At 36.3% G+C, this 8,731-nt stretch overlaps 1 protein-coding gene across 1 annotated transcript in view; it reads right to left on the reverse strand.

Annotated features, from left to right (window-relative positions):
• Positions 1 to 7,814, reverse strand: part of LOC144973588 (zinc metalloproteinase nas-6-like) — a 699,617-nt gene extending 691,803 nt beyond the window's left edge. The window contains exons 1-2 of the transcript XR_013645586.1: positions 7,753 to 7,814; positions 4,843 to 4,891 (exon numbers count right to left, since the gene is read on the reverse strand). The gene's annotated coding sequence lies outside the window, so the exon portion shown is untranslated. The remainder of the gene's footprint in view (positions 1 to 4,842; positions 4,892 to 7,752) is intronic.
• Positions 7,815 to 8,731: the final 917 nt, after the last annotated feature.

The raw sequence follows: 8,731 nt of genomic DNA on the forward strand, positions 1-8,731 counted from the left end.
AAAGAAATTAACAAAAATGAATATAATAGCCTTAAAAAAAAACGAAACAAAATACCAAACAAGGAACGTTTTTGGCTCAAAACCCTTCTTCGTGCAGCTATGTGGTCTTGTGGTATGACACTCGCTTTCGGATTAGAAGGTCCTGGGTTCGAGCCTCGCTCGGCGCATAGTTGAGTCGGAAAAGGCTCTTTATTCACATTCTGCCACCGTACTCGTGTAAAATAGTACCTGGCCGTTAATAGCGTTGTTTCTGTCACTAAAAAAAAAAATGAATAATCGCCTAACGGGCGTCTCGTTCTACGTGTTACGTGTTGCTGCTGGTCCAGGACCCCTTGTAAAGCGTTTTGAGCACGTTTAGTGGATATTGCCCTGTATAAATGCTCTAGTTTTGTTTTGTTTTTCAACAAACGACAAAAAAAAACCAAAAAACGATGGAAACATAAATACATTACAAAAATTTAAAAAATCTCTATGGCAGAGAAATAACTATTATTATTATTGATATCATTATTATTATTATTATTATCATTATTATTATTATTATTATTATTATTATTATTATTATTATTATTATTATTATTATATATTATTATTATTATTATTATTATTATTATTATTATTATTATTATTATTATTATTATTCTTGATATTATTATTATTATTATTATTATTATTATTATTATTATTATTATTATTATTATTATTATTCTTGATATTATTATTATTATTATTATTATTATTATTATTATTATTATTATTATTATTATTATTATTATTATTATTATTATTATTATTATTATTATTATTATTATTATTGATATTATTATTATAACAGATATCAGTAATTTGCTTCTAGCTCAGTAATCAATTGTCATAAAAATTTTCTGTAAAATGAGTACCTGACCATTATAATATCGCCTAATAGGCGTCGTGTTTCGTACCACATGTCAAGTGTTGCTGCTGGTTAGGGAACCCTTGTAAAGCTCTTTGAACACAACTAGTGGATGTTGCTCTATAATATAAAAGCTCAATTTTTGGGTTTTAAACAAATGTTAACCATTGGAAGTGTAGACGTCTAGCTAATGATTAGCAGATTCAGTGTAGACAATATAAGTTTGGGGGAAAATTCATAAAATTTCTTACCTTTAAACTCTTGTCGCAATGTGGAAGCAAAACCTTGACTTAACAAACACATCAAGCTTGCCAGGGCAAACTAAAAACGGGAAGAAACGACCAAAGAATGATTCAGTTATTGCGCAGTTTTGTCGTATGTTGATCAGTGCTGGGATTACCCGGATAATACCCGGGTAGTGGTCTGATTACCCGGGTAACCGCGGGTACCCGTGGCAGGGGTGACTTTTGACCAAAAAAATGTTTTTGTGAAAAGGGGGGGGGGAGCTTTTTAAATTTGTTTTTATATTCATTTATCATTTATTACAAGAAATCAAACGAAACTGAAGTAAGAAACAAGGATAATTAATTACAATGAAACTAAACAAAAAAAAACCCAAACTTTATTACCCGCGGGTACCCGGGTACCCGCCCAGCACTAAGTTGATGTGAGAATGGGCATGCGACCTAAGAGATCAAAAACTCGCTGATGGCGGTCAATGTTGAGTCCTTGGAAGATGCTCTTTGCTCATACTTCCTCACCGCACCTATGTGAAATATTTGTATCTGCTCTGTCAAAAAAAAGTGTTATTGTAGCCCTCTTAACCCTCTCCTTACCAACCATAGGAAAACCGTCACATTCGTTACGATGCAAACAAAAATTTGGTCCTTTTGATTCCTTTTGTACATCTCAAAATTTAAAGAATTAAATTATATTATAGCTTTAAAAACTTGACACTGTGATGTTGAAATCATTTTGCTGAAAAATATTGTGTATAAAAATTACTTGTTGCTGTTCTGTTCCAGTAAGAAAACTCTATTTTTGTGTTGGGTGGGTGTGACGTTTTAGGGAATACTCTGAAAATTACTGGTAAGGAGAGAGATAAGGGCTTTGCGTGTCAACAAATGTTCAGTGCTGCTGTTGTCTTTGAAACTTGTAAAGCATTTTGAGCAAATAAGAGGAACTATTTATTTTAGTTTGTGTTTCTCAGCCTTCCATCATTGTGCTACAACGAAGTCGACGTCAATAAAACTTTTGGAAATGAAAGATAAGTTGAAAATTTTCTCCAATTATTAATCAGCAGAATTATAATTATTTAATGTATTTATTTATTTTTATATATTAAAAATATAAAATAATAAAATTCCCTTTTTTAACTCACAGGCGACATTTGTCTCTAAGGGAAGACTGGAATAACCCAGGCGTCAGCCGCAGTGCAGGGCTGCTAATTGATTTAGGGCGAGGGGACTTGCTCAAGGCCGCACATCGCAGCGGCGGGTGATCGAACTCGGTACCTTTCGGATACGAAGCAAGACCACGCCGCCCTCGAATCGTTATGATAATTATATATATATATATATATATATATATATATATATATATATATATATAGTATAATAATTATAGTTATAATTTGAACCGCTATACTTCATAGAAAGCTATTTTGTAGCTCGCTGGTTTGTTGTTGTTTTGTTTTTTCAAAAGTCAAATAATATCAAGAATGATCAGTGGCCAGATGGGTGACAGGATGTAGACATATTCCAGATTAACTCCTCAATGGTGTCCGCCATAGATAGTCTCGGGTTCACTCTCCACTGGATGTCTACTTTCGTATCCCTGGGTTCATTACCAGTATTGTTCACATCTCATAGTCCCAGGTTTATTCCCTTCTTGTGTCCACCTCCCGTGGTACTGGATTCACTCCCCACTGGTATCCATCTCTCTGATTCTCGGGTTCGCTCTCCTCCACCTCCCTTAGTTCTGGGTTCAATCCCCACTGTTTTAACTGGTCCCAGGTTAACTCCCCTCTTGTGAACACCCCACTTAGGTTTATGTTACTCTCGATTGGGTGTCTTCTCCCTCAACCTTGGGTTCACTCCTTTGTAGTGTCCACATCTCATAGTCCCACACCACTTGTATCTCATCCTGTTGTCCTTTGATCATTCCCTATTGGTGTCCATCACCATTGTTCCGGGTTCACTCCCTATCGGTGTCCACCACACTCAGTTCTGGATCTACTCCTCATTGATATCTACCTTCCATAGCCCCGGGTTCAGTCAATATGCACTAGTATTCATGTTTCTGAGTCCCAGGTTCTCTCCTCACTGGTGTCCGTCTTCCATTTTGCGATTCCAGATTTACTCTCCATGTGTGCCCACCTCTGATAGTCCCCTGCTCAATCACCTCTGGTGACTGACTGACGCAACAATCAGGGCAATTCCATGTGTAACTGACGCAACAATCAGGGCAATTCTATGTGTAACTGATGCAACAATCAGGGCAATTCTATGTGTAACTGATGCAACAATCAGGGCAATTCTATGTGTAACTGATGCAACAATTAGGGCAATTCTATGTGTAACTGATGCAACAATCAGGGCAATTCTATGTGTAACTGATGCAACAATCAGGGCAATTCTATCTGTAACTGATGCAACAATCAGGGCAATTACATGTGTAACTGACGCAACAATCAGGGCAATTCCATGTGTAACTGACGCAACAATCAGGGCAATTCTATGTGTAACTGACGCAACAATCAGGGCAATTCTATGTGTAACTGATGCAACAATCAGGGCAATCATACTTCTCTCAAAAACCACAATTTTGATTACCGATCATTCATTTAACTCACTCAATCCTAGAAATTTTTTTGCTACTTTTCAAATTTGGAAAAAAATGTATAGAAAGAAGTCTAATTTTATTCAACTACCATTAACATGTAAAAACTAAATAGATTAGCTTTGATACTACGCCAAAAAATTTTTCTCAGAAAAATGTAATAAATAGGCATGGGTAAAAGTAAGCCCGGGTATACTACGGGTATAGTCGTTGTTAGGGTTGAGTGAGTTAATAACGAATAATCAATGAGGATTTGATCCTCTGCTTGACACCAATGTTTTATTCCCAGGTGGCAATTTTTTCTTCTGAATGATGTTCATGTGGCGTAACTGAGTTAATTCAGAGGAAACGAGAAATACAAACGTGAAGTGGGTTCTTTAATAATTATCTGAAACTTTCATAAGCTGAAATATCAACATAACAGTGGTGATTTAACATTTCTTGCATCTAAATATTAGAGAAATAAGTAGTGTTGTTCTGAGGGCTATGTTTTAGTAACCGACAAAACATGAGATGGTAACTAACGCAGCAATCTGAAATGTGTGCGCAAAGTCAATAATAGTGCGGCTACGTGGTCTAGTGGTATGACACTCGCTTTCGGATCGGAAGGTCCTGGGTTCGAGCCTCGCTCGGCGCATAGTTGAGTCCTTGGAAAAGGCTCTTTACTCACATTCTCTCACCGTACTCAGGTGTAAAATGAGTACCTGGCCGTTAACAGCGTTGTCTCTGTCCCCCAAAAATTGTAATATCGCCTGACAGGCGGCATGTCTCGTCCTACATGTTATGTGTTGCTGTTGGCCAGGGACCCCTTGTAAATCACTTTGAGCACGTTTAGTGGATATTGCGCTATATAAAAGCTCAATTTAAAAAAAAAAATTTAATATCGCGGAGTGGTATTCTGCCGTTGTTTTTAAAAGCACAGTATATGTATGCAACATTAATCAAATAGCATATACTGTGTTCTTTTATAAAAACGACAGTATTAGTGTCATAAAATACATAAAATTTAAAGAATAATCCATCAAGAGCTTGTTTGTTACTGTTTAGGTTTTTGCCTCTGGGTTGGCATTTTCGTGGAATTGCCCATTGATCTTCTCATCGAAACTCACCAAAATTCTTCGGCTTGATTTTTCCATCTTCCTTTAAAGTCTTGACAACCTATAAAATGGAGAAAACCCATATAAATTGGCATATGTCAATAAATATATATTACATCACACTCGTATAGAGCTATATTCTTTATTGGGAGAATAAATAATTTAGAGAAAAGAAATGAACACTAATATAGAGCATTTCCGGGTATTTACCATTCTCTATGCGCTTCACAATGATTTATTTATTTCCCCAGCGGGCCACATGGAGCCATATTTCCATCTAATACCATACTAGTATATTAGACGTCCTTTTTGTACTAACACCATATATTACAATATTCGGAACTTCTAATGATCAGGTACTCATTCACACTTGAGTTGAGAGGAGCTATGTATGTGAAGTGTTAAGCTTACCCAATGGCACTTCATCGGGACCAGTTTTCCACGATCACTGTCATTTACCCGACAATACTCTTCAACAGTCGTAGCGTCACTTCCTTCCTAATGGCGCATGGTAACTTGAGTAACACTGGCTCTAAACTATCGGAACAATGGCGGACGCCCGTATGAAATATTTCTCCGGCTAGCGTAAAAGCGTATCCAGAGGGAAAAAAAGCATAAATTTGATCATGTTTTGACTTTTACACATTCTGATCACAAGGCATATGAAAACTTCTAGCCAGCATGAAAAATAAAAATTAATGATTTTCTTTGTTTAGAACCAAGATGGCCGCCGCTGCCGGGGGCGTGACATCAGACTATTGAATCGTATTGACTACACTTAATCTGTTAATGGCCATAATCTGAAAAAAAAACCCGACAAACAACTCGTAATTAAAACTTTGGTCAGAAAACGTGTCTTTCAAAGACACTCATCTTGGCAAGAACTCTCAAACTGGGAGTTCGTGACGTCTTCCTTAAGTCCCATGTTTGAAATTTTTTGCCAAGATGAGAGTCATTTAAATCGATCGATATTTAAAGAACGAGTTGTTGTTTTGTTGTTTGTTTTTTTCATCATCATCATCATTGCCTTTTTCACCCTGGGTCAAATGACCCAGACAAACAGTTTCCATCCTTCTCTATCCTGAGCTGACTTTTTTAAAAATCTCATTCCAGGTCTTACCACTTCTCTGTATATCAGCTTCTTTAATTCTTCTCCATGTTCCTCGTGGCCTTCCCCTTGATGTTTTTTTTTTTTTTTTTTTGCTAAACTTTGAAACACTTTTTATTCCAGGGTCCGGCAAGTATCTGGTTAACATTATTTGGTTTTTATGGCAAGACGAGACACTGTATCGATGAGCCAATCATGAGATATTATGTGGCATTGTGCACTAGGGATAGACCAAGGTTGGGATATTCGAGCAATCGACAGTCCCTGCTCCGCTTGTCGCCCAAATATTATATTAATTTGGCCATACACATTTCGATTCCATTTCGATTTGCTTCATTCAGCCGTGCCAGTTCCCAGATCGTCACCAGTAAAAAACACCACGTGTATGGGACCTCTTAGATTCTAAGCTGTCAGTTCCTGCTTCGAGTCCCGCCCGATATGGCTGCGCAAAATAGTCCTCGGCAAAGGCTCTTTACTCACATTCTCTCGCTCACAATATTAAGGCGTACAATGACACTATGTGGCAGGTAACAGTCTAGTCAATGGCGAAAAAAAAGTGCATTGCTCCATACGGGCACCATGACTCGTCATAAAATAATAATAAAATAAAAATATTAGAGCTTTTATATAGCGCAATATCCATTAAATGTGCTCAAAGCGCTTTACAATGGCTCCCTGACCAACATCAACACGTAACATGTAGAACGAGACATGACGCCTGTTAGGCGATATTACAATTTTTCCGACAGAGATAACGTTGTTGACGGCCAGGTACTCATTTTACACCTGAGTACAATGAGAGAATGTGAGTAAAGAGTATTTTCCAAGGACTCAACTATGCGCCGAGCGAGGCTCGAACCCAGGACCTTCCGATCCGAAAGCGAGTGTCATACCGCAAGACCACATAGCCGCATGTTAAGTGTTTATATGGGTTTGGGACATTTCGTAGAGTCCTTTGAACAAACCTAGTGGGTAAAGAGCATCTTCATTTATGGGACAGCGTGGCTCAGCGGTATGGTCTTTGCTTCGTACCTGAAAGGTACCTAGTTCGACTACCCGCCGCGTTGTGTGGCCTTGAGCAAGTCACCTAGCCTTAGCTCACTTTGCGGCGCTGCACTGCGGCTGACGCCTGGGTTATTCCAGATTTCCCTCGGAATAGACCCTAAAGAAAAATTTCCCCTTAGGGACGAATAAAGGGAATTATTCTTTAAAAAATCAATGTGACATTTGCCTCTATTCGGTATAATACGTTGGGCTGAGCCAGGCAACCAAAAAGGGTTAAAATTAAAATGATAAAAAAATTTTAAAAAAATTGTTTTGGCTTCTTGAAAATTTATATTTTTCTCTTCTTAATAGGCCAAAATCAAAAAATGTTTTTTTTTACATATCTCATATTCCTGACTATAAATTCACACTAATGATAATAATAATAATAATAATAATAATAATAAAATAATAATAATAATAATAATAATAATAATAATAATAATAATAATAATAATAATAATAATAATAATGATAATGATAATTATTATTATTATTATTATTATTATTATATTATTATTATTATTATTATTATTATTATTATTATTATTATTATTATTATTATTATTATTATTATCATTATTATCATCATTATTATGATAATCATAATAAAACAAACTGAAAGGTTCTATTTCTCATAATTTTCTTTCTAAATTTACGAGTACTTTTAAAGGTCCTAGTAAACCCGACATTATACTGTTTTGACACTGAATGATTTGTTTTTTTTTTCAATTTTGTCCATCAATGTTTAAGATTCAAAGTTCTCTCACCAATCACTGCCGAGTTATCAGGTTGGAAATAAGTCGATCCTAGCTTGACTAAATAACTCTACAAGATTACACAATTGAATTCCATCTTATATACATGCCTTGATTAGTTGTTTTGTTTTTATTCTTTACGGTTTACGGCGTTTGAACGCCAAGCTATGACTAAACGCTTTATTAAAAATTTGGCCACAAAACTTTCCTCTTTATAAAGTTGTCAATCAGCAGTATAGTAGGGGGAATTAGGCTAAAACCGTGCAAATTCGGGTTGAAAGCATGAAAATTTACATACAGGTTGCTAAGACCCATAGAAAAAACATCTGATATAGAACCACTCTGGCAATCAATCATAACGTATCGGTTTAATGCTTTAGATTTTACCTATTACAGCTATATTAAACAAGGGAAATAACTGCGTAAAAATCTATATTTTCTTCATATTCATTGTATTAGGGAAAATTAGTCTAAAACCGTGCACATTGGGGTTGAAATCCTGAAAATTGGCATATAGGTAGCTAAGACCCGTATAAATAACACCTGATATAGAACCACTCTGGCAATTTATCATAACAGTGCGTTTTTAGCACTTTTATTTTTTCCTATATAGCATTACTTATTTGAGGAAATAACCACGACAATACAGTGCGTTCTAAAACTTTAAATACAAGGGCACCATTTACGGTAGCTAAGTGATGGTTATTTCGTGTTGTAACTAGTAGATAAAAGCGGGAGAGGGGGGGGGAGAGGGAGTGAGAGAGAGAGAGAGAGAGAGAGAGAGAGAGAGAGAGAGAGAGAGAATTTTACTCATTACTGTACTAACCTAACTAGTAGATAAAATAGAGAAGGGAGAGGAGTGAGGGGAGAGACGGAGAGAGAAAAGAGAGGAGAGAGAGGAAGAGAGAAGGAGAGAGAGGAGAAGGAGAGAGAGGGAGAGAGAGAAGAGAGGAGAGAGAAGGAGAGAGAGAGAGAATTTTACTCATTAGTG

Source organism: Berghia stephanieae, chromosome 5, assembly GCF_034508935.2.
Source record: "Berghia stephanieae isolate SIO BIC M18660-M18661 chromosome 5, UCSD_Bste_1.3, whole genome shotgun sequence".
Taxonomy (NCBI): domain Eukaryota; kingdom Metazoa; phylum Mollusca; class Gastropoda; order Nudibranchia; family Aeolidiidae; genus Berghia; species Berghia stephanieae.